This window comes from Engraulis encrasicolus, chromosome 17, assembly GCF_034702125.1.
Source record: "Engraulis encrasicolus isolate BLACKSEA-1 chromosome 17, IST_EnEncr_1.0, whole genome shotgun sequence".
NCBI lineage: Eukaryota > Metazoa > Chordata > Actinopteri > Clupeiformes > Engraulidae > Engraulis > Engraulis encrasicolus.
Genome location: NC_085873.1, coordinates 11011758 through 11024257, shown reverse-complemented (window position 1 = coordinate 11024257; position 12500 = coordinate 11011758). Strand labels below are relative to the sequence as shown.

Here is a 12500-nt window from a genome sequence, read left to right as displayed (position 1 = left end):
TATAACGACTTCTCATAAACAGCACAATAAATCTCTGTCTGTTTTAGTGTCGGACGTTTTACTATCTGATGATGGTAGTCGGGTAATCTCTATTAAACTCATAGGTGAAATGTGCTTATAGATTGCATCATAGTGGGTGAATGCAGGAGTTCGCCTATTTAATAGCTTGTCTGCCTGATAACTTTATCTGACATGGCACTTGTTATAAATTTGTTATTAGCAGAATGGCAATGAGCAAGCTGTAATATGTGGCAGCCATGGCCTAATGGTTCGGGAAGTGGTCAAAAAGTTGCAGGTTCGAATCCCACCCATCCCTCTCCTTACACCTCCATGCATGACTGAAGTTCCCTTGAGCAAGCGGATTCCAAAAAAGTTGGGACACTTTGTAATTTGTGAATAAAATCAAAATGCTGGCATTTTCAAAACATTCAATATGTTAACAAGGTAGAACATTATGCACAGACAACATATCAGTTGTTAAAGTCAAGCAGAATTATTGTTTTGAGGTAATTATGTGATCATTTAAAATGTCACTCTTGCAACAAATCCCAAAAAAGTTGGGACAGGACCAATAAAATGCTTTTTATATTGGATAAGACTAAACACAACACAAGGGATGGGACTGAAAAGTTAGATACTTTGACTGATGGGATGATTTTATTTAAAAAATAAATATTTTGATGTGCGAGACATGATTTCAGCAGCTCAACTGATAGGTGTGTTCTTCAACTTGTTTACCTTTTTGTTATGCTTAATATGTGGCATATCCTGACTGCAAGAAAACAATTTTGTGACCTGTTTACTCTAATGATGGACCACACTGTTGGAACATAGTAGACATTGAAATTTGCCACCTTTATGGGGCAATATCTAAAGGCGGTGCTCCAAAATATAATGCCTTGGTAGCTATGTTTGCTGTTTAAAGTCAGTATGTATCATTCAACATTCATTTTAAAGCTCTACATGAGTAAGAAGACCCTAACCAAGTCACCTCTGCACCCCCTTACCATCATATATGCTGTCTTTCAGACTGACCACTAAATGAAGCTTCATTTTCTATATAACCTGGAGGGTGCATGACTCCATAATTTTCAAAATGGATTAAATATTTACCATTCTGTAATCAGAGGACAGTTTCACATGTCTCCTAGGTCCATCTAGAATGAGCTTTTCCGCTTGCAGCACTGTTTAATGTCTGCATCATGTGCATTCACCAAGTGTTGTGTATACCGAGAGCTGTCATTGTTGGAGTGTCATAGTTTGCTTATTGACCACGAGTATGTCATGATCTCATAACTCGTGCAATGATTACACAGAACTCTATATTACGGAAGTAGGCCTTATATGCCTGCAATTTTGATAATTCAATCTTTCTGTGTAATAGATAAGTAATTAGTCCCTCAAAATCTTCGCCGCTGAGTGCCATAGCCTCTATGTGATGGTATTTTATTTGTGCATTCATGTTGGCAGTCAATATAGTTCCTTTTAAAATATTCCTCCTTGTGTAATTTTTAGAATTATCCAACTATTACAACATGTTTTGGCCCTGTCCCAACTTTTTTGAGATTTGTTGCATGGGCCAAATTTTAAATGATCACATAATCACCTCAAAACAATTATTCTGTTCAAATTTAACAATTGATATGTTGTCTATACATAATGCTCTACCTTATTAACATATTAGATGTTTTAAAAATGCCAGCATTTTGATTTTATTCACAAAATACAAAGTGTCCCAACTTTTTTGGAATCCGCTTGTAACCCCACATTGCTCCAGGGACAGCATCTAATACAGCACGCTGAAATATCTTGAAGTCGCTTTGTAGGAGTTTACCCCCTTCTTTCTCTCTCCTCCTCCATTATTTCCCTTCATATTCTTGTCCCTCTCTCCTTCTTTATCTCACTCCGTTCTTTCTCTCTCCTGAAGTCTCTGTCATGACCTGATGCCTTTATCTCACTACGTGTCTCATCACACTTTCCAGCACCCTCTCTCAGCCTCACAGCTCTCTCTCTCCCTCTATCTCACGTTCCCATCTCTCTCTCTCTTTCTATCTATCTATCTCTCTCAGCCTCACAACTCTCTCTTCCATCTCTCTCGCTCTCTACTGTATCTCACTCTCCCATTTCTCTCTCCCATTTCTCCCTCTCTCTCTCTCTCTCTCTCTCTCTCTCTCTCTCTCTCTCTCTCTCTCTCTCTCTCTCTCTCTCTCTCTCACTCTGTCTCACTCTGTCTGTCTCTCTCTCTTTCTATCTCTCTCTCCCTCTCCTGCTCTCTATCCCACTCTTCCACTCTCCCATTTATCTCTGTCTTTCTGTCTCTCTCTCTCTCTCTCTCTCCATTCTCTGTCTTCATCCCTCTCTGTGCCTAAACTCTCACCGTCTGAGCATCGCTACTGCCCTCCGTCCCCTCTATATTCTACCACACTCTCCCATCTCTCTCTTTCTCTGCACTTCTGCACCTTCTCTCTCTGTCTCACCCCTGTCACGCCTTGTCAGCACCCATAGCCTTTGTCTCCCTCTCTTTTCTACATCTCTCTCTCTTTCTTTTTATCTGTCTATCCCCTTCTCTATATAATCTGTCCTACCCCAGTATGCGCATGCATGCTATTTTTCGTCATGTTTTTAGCCCTTTGGCTCCTCGCTCCTAGCTGACGAGAGCAAGAAAGTAAAAATGAGGATTGAATTGAAATGCCCCTATTTGGAGCACAGGCAAGACTAAAATGCATGCTTATTGAACTTGAATTTCAAAACAATTGCACACAGACAAATCACACACACACACACACACACACACACACACACACACACACACACACACACACACACGCACACACACACACACACACACACACACACACACACACACACACACACACACACACACACACACACACACACTTCTGACAGAGAAAAACATACATTCTCTGACCGTGGCGTAATTTTCTGGGATGAAGCCAGTGTGTGTGTGTGTGTGTGTGTGTGTGTGTGTGTGTGTGTGTGTGTGTGTGTGTGTGTGTGTGTGTGTGTGTGTGTGTGTGTGTGTGTGTGTGTGTGTGTGTGTGTGTGTGTGTGTGTGTGTGTGTGTGTGTGTGTGTGTGTGTGTGTGTGCGCGTGCGTGTGTCACGTGTTTTGTGTGTCTGTGTGTGCAGGCAACCACATCCACTGTGACACCAGTCCCAACTCAAGACGATAAATCTCCCAAACTGCCTCGCACCCCTCTTCCAATCCTCTCCTCCACCTTTTTTCCATGTTGACCTCTCCTCCAGTCCTTCCTCTCCTCTTCCTCCATTCCCCCCATCCCTCACCTCCTTATGCTTTATCTCCTCCTCTCCTTCACCCTCCTTTCCTTGTTCCCCTTCTTTTTCCTTCCACCTCCTCTCCACTATCCTCCTCCCCTCTAGCCTCCTCCTTTCTCATTCCAGCTCTTATATACCCTCCTCTCTTCCTTCTCCTCTCCACCCACCCTCCTCTCTTCCTCCTCCTCTCCACCGATCCTCCTCTCTTCATCCTCCTCTCCTCTTGTCTTCTTCACAGCAGTTCTGAACCACAACTAAGGCCCAAACTTAGCAGCAATACAAACCACAAACTCCCCAGTGTCCCAGTGTGTGTGTGTGTGTGTGTGTGTGTGTGTGTGTGTGTGTGTGTGTGTGTGTGTGTGTGTGTGTGTGTGTGTGTGTGTGTGTGTGTGTGTGTGTGTGTGTGTGTGTGTGTGCACGCCTGTTTACATATGTGTCTGTCTGTTTATCTGTGTTTGTGTGTGTGTGTGTGTGTTTGTGTGTAAGTGCGTGTGTGCGTGTTTGAATGCATGTGACGTGTGCATGCGTGAGTACAAGCACATGCATGTGTGTGTTTCTGTGAGACTGAGATATTCCCCAGAGAGATCCATTGCTCAGATTGGTTTCTGTAGTGACTCCAATAGCTGAGTGATACACATTGGACCAGGGACAGAATATGACTTCATGTGCCCCTGGGCCAGACAACAAGAAAATGTTAGCTTACTGTACATACAATTCAGGCCAGATGTGATAGACCCTATAGTGTTTTTCAACGGGGGCGCAACAGCCCCCAAGGGGGCGTTGGGGAGCCCTAGGGGGGTGTTGAGAAGGACACAGCTGAGAGGGGGCGGGGCTTAGTTGCCACTGTGGAGCATTGGTCTATTTTATTTTTCAATAGAATACTAATGTGTAAGCATGAGGTAAAGGGGGCGTTGGGAGGCTTATGATGAGGTCAAGGGGGCGTTTGATCAAAAAAGGTTGAGATTCACTGATAAAGGCCCTCTATAGGGGGCTTGGGGGTTTGCCCACCTGAAGAACATTTGAAAATACAGTTGTTAAAAGTGTGATTTTAATGCACTATGAGAATGGAGATGTAGAGTCGTGGGCATCAGGGCCCTCTTGACTCTTGGGCCCACAATGGCTACGTTTATGAGACATTTCATTCAGAAGTAACAAATTGAATTAACTAACTAATTAAATGAAAGACCAAAGTAAACTCGATGCAACTATTTAATTCGGAATTATTAATTCGGATTAAAAAATGTCATGTAAACGGTCTGTCAAAATGGGCTGCTTTTTCAAAATAAGGTCGCCCAGCTTCCACTAGAACTGCGTAGTTCTGCACAGTTTCGCAAGCACCCCTCACCATGTCTGGGAGAGCGTTCACTGGATTCATACTTGCCACCGACACAATCCTTCAAAACCTGTGGATAGAATCCAAATAAGCTGTCCTGTGACTCCTCCATGCAAGCAGTCATAGTTATTGAACAACAAATGCCAGAAGACACTGTCTGTGTGTGTGTGTGTGTGCGTGTGTGTGCGCGTGTGCGCGTTCGTGCGTGCATGCATGTGCGTGCGTTACACTAAAATAGAGTCACACATACATAAAATAGAGTCACTGAAGTGGCCACTCACTGCAATGATGTGCAAACAACAGCATCATATTTAAAGAGGGATTTTTTTGTTTAATTCGCTTCAAAAAGGACGACAAGTAAATTAAGCATATCTCTAGAATTTATGTGCCATATCGGCCAGCTGGTTACACATTATTTGGATATCAAATTAGTTTAAAATAAGCATTTGTGAGAGTGTGTGTATATGTGTGTGTGTGTGTTTGTGTGTGTGCGTGCATGCGTGTATGTGCGCACGTGTGTGTGTGTGTGTGTGTGTGTGTGTGTGTGTGTGTGTGTGTGTGTGTGTGTGTGTGTGTGTGTGTGTGTGTGTGTGTGTGTGTGTGTGTGTGTGTGTGTGTGTGTGTGTGTGTGTGTGCACGCATGTGTGTGTGTGTGTGTGTGTGTGTGTGTGTGTGTGTGTGTGTGTGTGTGTGTGTGTGTGTGTGTCTGTGTGTGTGTGTGTGTGCACGCATGTGTGTGTGTGTGTGTGTGTGTGTGTGTGTGTGTGTGTGTGTGTGTGTGTGTGTGTGTGTGTGTGTGTGTGTGTGTGTTACACTAAAACAGAGTCACACAGAAGTCACTGAAGTGGCCACTCTACTCAGATCAATGACAAACAAAAGCATCATATTTATAGAGGGATTATTCTGTTTAACTCTCTTCAAAAAGGACGGCAAGTAAATCCTGCATATCTCTAGAATTTATGTGCCATATTCAGAGTTGTGTATGCAAGTCTATTATCGGCCAGCTGGTCAGACATTATTTGGATATCAAATGAGTTTAAAAGCAGCCTTTGCTTACCCAACCAAGGTTTATGAATGCATTTATAGTCATGGGGATTTTGTTTGCATCATCAACAGAAATGATGTAGAAATGTGGTAAGAGGCCCTGCTCCAGTGAAAGGTTTCCTTTGTATGAAAAGTATTTTTGCAACCAAATTTCCGTTTTCACTTAAAGTAGAGTGCATCATCGCCACATAATGTGGACATAATGTGGGTATCAAGACCGAACCGAATGTAACACATCTGAGATCTGAGATCTGTTATCTTGCATTTTTCATGCAGGCCACCGTAACAGCATGCCTTCCACAAAATATGTGTTTTGCTACCATCCCCTGACAGCTTGGCCCGCCCTTCTCAAAATCTACATTTTTATCATCACTGTCTGCTATGATAGATGGCTTGGATAACTTTGGCTTTCCCCCATGAGGGCTGCCTGTCTGTCAGGGAAATGAATTGAACTGCTGAAACCCAGAGTGAATCGGCCAGGGCCTAAGTGTGGATGTCTGTCTTTCTGTCTGTCTGGATCTCTCTATTTCTATCTCTCTATTTCTATCTCTATCTCTATCTCTCTATTCTCTCTCTCTCTCTCTCTCTCTCTCTCTCTCTCTCTCTCTCTCTCTCTCTCTCTCTCTCTCTCTCTCTCTCTCTGTTTTTTTCTCTGTGTGTCTCACCCTCTCAGGCCTTGTCAGCATCCCTAGTCTTCATCTCTCCCTCTCTCTCCCTTTCTTTTCATCTCTCTATCTCGCGCTCTCCCTCTGTCTGGATGGCTCCACTGCATAGTGGGGAAGCCAGAGAGAAGACACGCGTGACTAGCTCATAGGGCCGCTGACAGCTTTGACCAGGCCTAGGACAAAATCACCTGGGAGCCACCCTCCTTTTAACCTGAACATGTTCTGCCTTACTCCACGAACATTCATCTGAAAGTACACCATACTGTATGAGTTAGGTCTGCGTGGGAATGATTTTATATTTTTTTTAAATCCTTGCACGTGATTGGGGAAACCACTTGGCTGACGTTTTCAATGAGATACTACTTCAACTACTAACAGATTAGAAAACACAGTTGAGATTCCAGAATCAGTGTCGGTGAGTGAGTCCATGCAAGCTGCCATTGTTGTCTGAAACAGGGTTACAGGGTTTGGGCAAAATAATGGAAACACCTGTCATTTTAGAGTGAGAAGTTTCATGGCTTAAGTGAACCAGTCTGTTGGCCAATCTTTATTAATTGCACATTGCACCAGTAAAGTGAAGTGTAAAGATTCAATTAAATCATACAACCACAGCTGTCCAAATCACAGTAGAATTAAATGTGAACCTCAACTCTTCTGTTTCCACCAGAACGGTCCATCGAGAGCTCCAGGGGGTCAATTCACACGGCCAGTCACCCAAACCTCCCTTTCAGACAGCTTCCTCTTGCATCCACTGTTAATCCTGTTGGATGTGGTTCATCCTTCTTGATGGTATGCAGACATTACCTTGGATACCGTGGCTCTTGAGCCATGAAACTTCCCCCTCTAAAATGACAGGTGTTTCCATTATTTTGCCCAACCCCTGTATATTTCCCTTCTCCATTATGTTACTACGTCACATATATGTAAATCCCTCGATCCAGATTGGTTCCACAAAATGTTGGGGAGCAGAGCGAATCTGATTCTCCAGAGCCTCGTGTGAGCTCACGCAGCTGAGCTGGGAGTCAGGTTACCCCTCTCTAGGCTTACATTGTAAAGGAGACCCAAATACTGACCCCTCTTCTCCCTGGGCCCAGGACAACTGACCTGCTTGACCCTCGCCATGTTGACAGGCCTGACGAGCTCACCAGGGCATTCAAAAGACACAGGTGTCTGCTTCTGGGATCTTAGGAAAGTTCTGGAATCTGACATATTAGTTCTGGAATCTACTCATTGCCATGGCCTTGGAGACAAACCTGTCTCCCTACTATGCAGTTCTGGGATCTATCATCATCAAAACCAGAATTGAACTGATTTTCTCTGCACAAAGTTGAATGCTTTTTGAGGATTTATTTAGCGCCTTTAGTGACGGTTTCATAATGTGAGATAATCCTATCTTTGAGTGCCATTAATATATGAAAATATTAAAACTATATGTAAATATAAAAATCGCAGTTTTGTGCTCCATTAAAAAGTGAAAAAATAAAATAATAAAATAAAATGATAAGTTAAGATAAATAGCAACAAGTTGAACCTTTAAATTTGAACTTGAGATTTCTGGGCAAAAGCACTTGTAGGTTCTTCTGAAATCAAGTTCTGGAACCTTACAGCGTTCAAAGGATGTTTGATGCTTCTAACAGGCTTACCACACTTCTCTTAGTCAGCCCTTCCAAGTCCTTCTGTTGCAAGCGGTAAGTTACATTCCTCTCTTCAACTGCATGTCTGACAAACCACCACAAAGGCATGGACAATAATCTACCATTTTGGTAAGCGTGTGAATCGGCTAACACATCCAGAAGTCTCTTTTTACACTGAAAAACAATGTAAACACTAAATGAAAAAAACATTACATTTGGTTGTTTCAACTCAACAGATGCATCCCCATGCAATGAAGAATGATGTATATACATTCCACCTCTTCCCTCAAATTATACAGTGGGTTCGCCTTAAAAAAGGTTTCTCACCACATCCTAATTACCAACTTCAACTACACATCTGTCTACGAGTCTGTTGTGCAGAGTTGTTTTTATTTTGGGTCACTGAACAAGCATCTGTTGCAGTAATGTTACTTTTCTGAATTTAATTTCTTGCATAACCTGCCTGCCTGCCTGCCTGCCTGCCTGTCTGTCTGTCTGCCTGCCTGCCTGCCTGCCTGCCTGCCTGCCTGCCTGCCTGCCTGTCTGTCTGTCTGTCTGTCTGTCTGTCTCTCATGTTCCTGAAATAAGTAAATTATCTAAACTTGGAACCTCTAGTCTTGAATAGACCTTCTATCTGTTTGCTTGCCTGCATGCCCGCCTGTCTGTCTGTCTGTCTCTCTGTCTGCCTGTCTCTGAAACACAAACACAGCCCTGATTCGACTGAAATAAAATACCAAAACATGTTCTCTTTGGTCTCGAATGGTCTGTCGGTCAGTCCGTCTGTCTATTTGTCTGTCTGTCCAGCACATCCCTGAAACTCATGAAGTTGATCACCAAAACCTGGCTTCTCTGAATCTTTTTAGCTCACTTGCCAAAATGGCCGTGATGGTTAAAAGCGAATACTCACCTGGCTCATCCACTCGTCAGGTACAATCATGCCTAATATAAATGCAATGCATGTTGTCTTGGGCACGGTATTTTACAGTAAAATTGTTAGGGGACAGTTTGACTTGGTGGTGTTGTTTGATCTGTACTGCATATGTACATTTAGCAACAGTTTATTTTACTGCCCCCATTATATTAATTAGGTATAGACTTAGTGTCGATATAACAATGCAATTACTTACGTAATTACATAACTTGTAATTACGTACTTGCACTGTTAGGGGTACGTAGCGTTGGGGCTAGGGTTGATGCCAGAATGGTACAATGAATGTAGTTTCATTGACATAAAGGCTTACTTACTGACTTTTACAAAATTCAGAGATAAAGGATATCGTGTGATACGAACTTTAATGGCATGGCTGAAATAGCACAGGATTGTGGAATACCATACCGCCATGGGAATATCTCTCTCTCTCTCTCTCTCTCTCTCTCTCTCTCTCTCTCTCTCTCTCTCTCTCTCTCTCTCTCTCTCTCTCTCTCTCTCTCGCTCTCGCTCTCTCCCTTCATAATCAGTTAAAATTAGGGCAGGACAACGTTAAAAAAAGTGCATTGCCATGGGAGATACAGCTCTCTGTCTTCCCATAATGAGAGTGGAGACCGCCATTGTACACCACCACCTGTCCTTTACCATCATTGTGCAGGTACATACGATCCTAATTCAAGCCCCCAAAAGAAGTCTGGTGGCATGCAGCTCATCCCCTTTGTCTACAAGTCCTTTGTTCAACTGGCCTATACTGTATGCATATATAGCCTCTGATCTTAATTCAAGCACCCTTGTTTCTTTTTGGGCATATAGAAACTGGTATCTGTATACAAAATGCACATCTGATCTAGTGCCTACTTAGCCTACAGTATACTGAGTGTCCATAATTGAATGAATAATACTTGCCAATGTAATATTTGTGTGGAGGCTACCCTGTAAGCCTCGGCCTGGACTGCAGGTGTTCTCAATGTAATATTTGTGTGGAGGCTACCCTGTAAGCCTCGGCCTGGACTGCAGGTGTTCTCAATGCGCAGCAAACATGGAATGTCCAGCCAAAAAAATCCTTTTGGGGTTGTTCCCTGTTTATTGTGAATTTTGAATTTAATATAAAAACTAGATAATCTCTGTGCTGTGCTGTAGTAAAAAAGATCTCACATTCGGCTGGCACACGGCAACGGTAAGAACCGTGTGTTCCCCAGTCCAAGCCGTCATTAGCCTCTAATCATGGGCACCTGTAAAATATACCTGTGACTAAGTGAGCTACCATAACAGTGAAGTGCTCTCCCAAGTGGCTAAATCTAAAACTGCACTAAAACCTACCTATAGGTGAGAATAAAATGGCTCCAACAATTTGTGAAATTCAAAATAAGTTTTATGTAAATGCAAAGTTTAAAGATTAATGTTTTGCTCGGAGTTCTAATTTAGTGGCACTATTGGTGCCCTCAAGACTTTTGGTGACTGCCTGGTCTGCCTATGCCTTGCGTCGTCCCTGTTCCTCTGTCTAGCCCTGTCCTCATGAATTCTTTTCGTTCTGCTTCAATCTTTTCATCCCTTCCTTTTATCCCCCATTTTATGCCTCTCCACATGCTCATCACACTGAGCCACTTTATGATCTGATTTATCATATTTTTCTTTTGTTCCGACGAGGAGCCAAAACACACAAACACACATGTTCTTGCTTGTTATTGCACCAATATGAAAATAAAGTATTTCTTTTATATCTCCTCTAGCCTGGGAGGATCAAAACAGGAGAAAGAAGGAAGAAAAAAGAATATCTCCTCTGTCTATCCTTATTCTCAAGTATTGCTCAACTAGTTTACTCAACTCGACTCAACCTTCGTCTTAGTCTTGTATCATTTTTAACTCTTTATCTCTTGCTCCTAAGGTAACTTAGGAGAAGTAACCCAGAAACAATTGATCAAAGAATGATATGAATATGAGAAGCTGAAATATATCTTATGAGACAAGACTGCACCACAGAGGAGCAAAACATGTCAAATGGAATTTTGAATCAGTATCATCACTGCTCTGGTGAGTGTACTACAGCGTTTCAGTATACATGGGTTCACCGTGTTCATAAACAATGTTGTGAGGAGGGTCAAGACACTGGCAGCCAACCAGCTAACTTTTTGACCAACAGCGGTTTCCAACAATCAGAGGTTGAGTTGTACGCAGCTAGTGTCGCGCAGCCAGGAGAAAACAAAAATTTAGAACCCATGTATACGGAATTCGGTATTCGGTAAACCAAGATAAAGCACAGCATGCAGCACCAATGTAATAAAGTGGGATCAAATCTGGACTCTAAAATGGGTGTAACTTTCCCATTGAACTTCATTCATTCTTCAAGTCTCCAACAGGCATGGCTGCCATAGAGTGGCAGTTTAGAACCTTACACTGTAAAAAACATATCGCACGTTTACCAGTTGCCTCAGAATTCCAAATTAATTTAAATCTTTATTGTAAGTTGTGTTGTGCTTTGAATTGCAGTTTAGTGTTCAAAGCTCCACACAACTTAACTTGGAATTCTGTGGCAGCTGATAAACTTGTAATTTCAAGTAAAACCATGCTGTTTTTTTAGTTAGAGAAAAACTGTAGTAGTGTTCAATGGTTCACATAAGAGTGTATTAAAATTACTGCGTGTGTGTCATTTGAGAACAAAATGACCTTTTTAGAAGAGAGTACATTGTTTTGAGACAAGATGTGCATTTTTCAGAGGTAGTGAGGAGTTTTGCCCGTTGTGTGTGAGGTTTGGAGATTCATGTGAAGAGTTTTGAGAATTCGAGAACTGATTCAGAAAAATGTGTGTAAGCAATCGAGAAAAACTGTAATATGCACAAGGTAAAACTCTATACTCAACTTGACACGCAATAGAAACTTATTTTCTTCAGTGTTCTACTTACTAAAGAGGGTATTTTCCTGTAGTAAAATACTGAAATATTGTTTTTAGACTCACAGATGTGTGCATATTTTACATTTTTTTCCTGACATTTAAAACATTGCACTAATTTCTTGTAAAATATTGGGTAATCAAATGAAAGTGATCTCTTGTATAACGTATTTTGGAGTTAAAAAACGAAACAAATTGTTTTCTCACTGCATTCACTCATGTTTTCATCAATATCACATGCAATGTGTGTCCTTATGGGGTGATGATTTCAGATTGTAAACCGGTATGACGAGAGTTTGCCCATGTGATGAGGAAGTGAACATAGTATGGCAGTTGATTTTAGTATTTTCAATGTCAGTGTGGTCAATGCGACAACCAGGGTTTTTCTTCATGAAAATAGTGTGTAATCCAGAAAATTATGTGTAGTGGTCTGAAAAGAGTGTGTTTTAAAACTGAAATGTGAGTGTAAAGAAGGAATTGTGCTTAGTGTTCAGTGACATTGGTTAGGGGAGTTGGGAAATGGGTGAAATGTTCCGAGAATTGTTTGTGAAGTACCAGAAATTGTGTGGAAGCAATCGAGAAAAACTGTAATATCATTTTTTTTTACAGTGTACGTCATGTTGATTCCAGAAGAAACTTCTTATGAACCGTCTCCTCCTTATCCATTATCTCTGGTAGATAGTGTCGCCTCCCTTCTCTCTCCATCTCTCTTT

General features: G+C 42.0%; 1 protein-coding gene across 1 annotated transcript in view; it reads right to left on the bottom strand.

The window, feature by feature from the left end:
- plxdc1 (plexin domain containing 1) overlaps nt 1–12500 on the bottom strand; it is a 96157-nt gene that overhangs the window by 32442 nt on the left and 51215 nt on the right. The window lies entirely within an intron of this gene.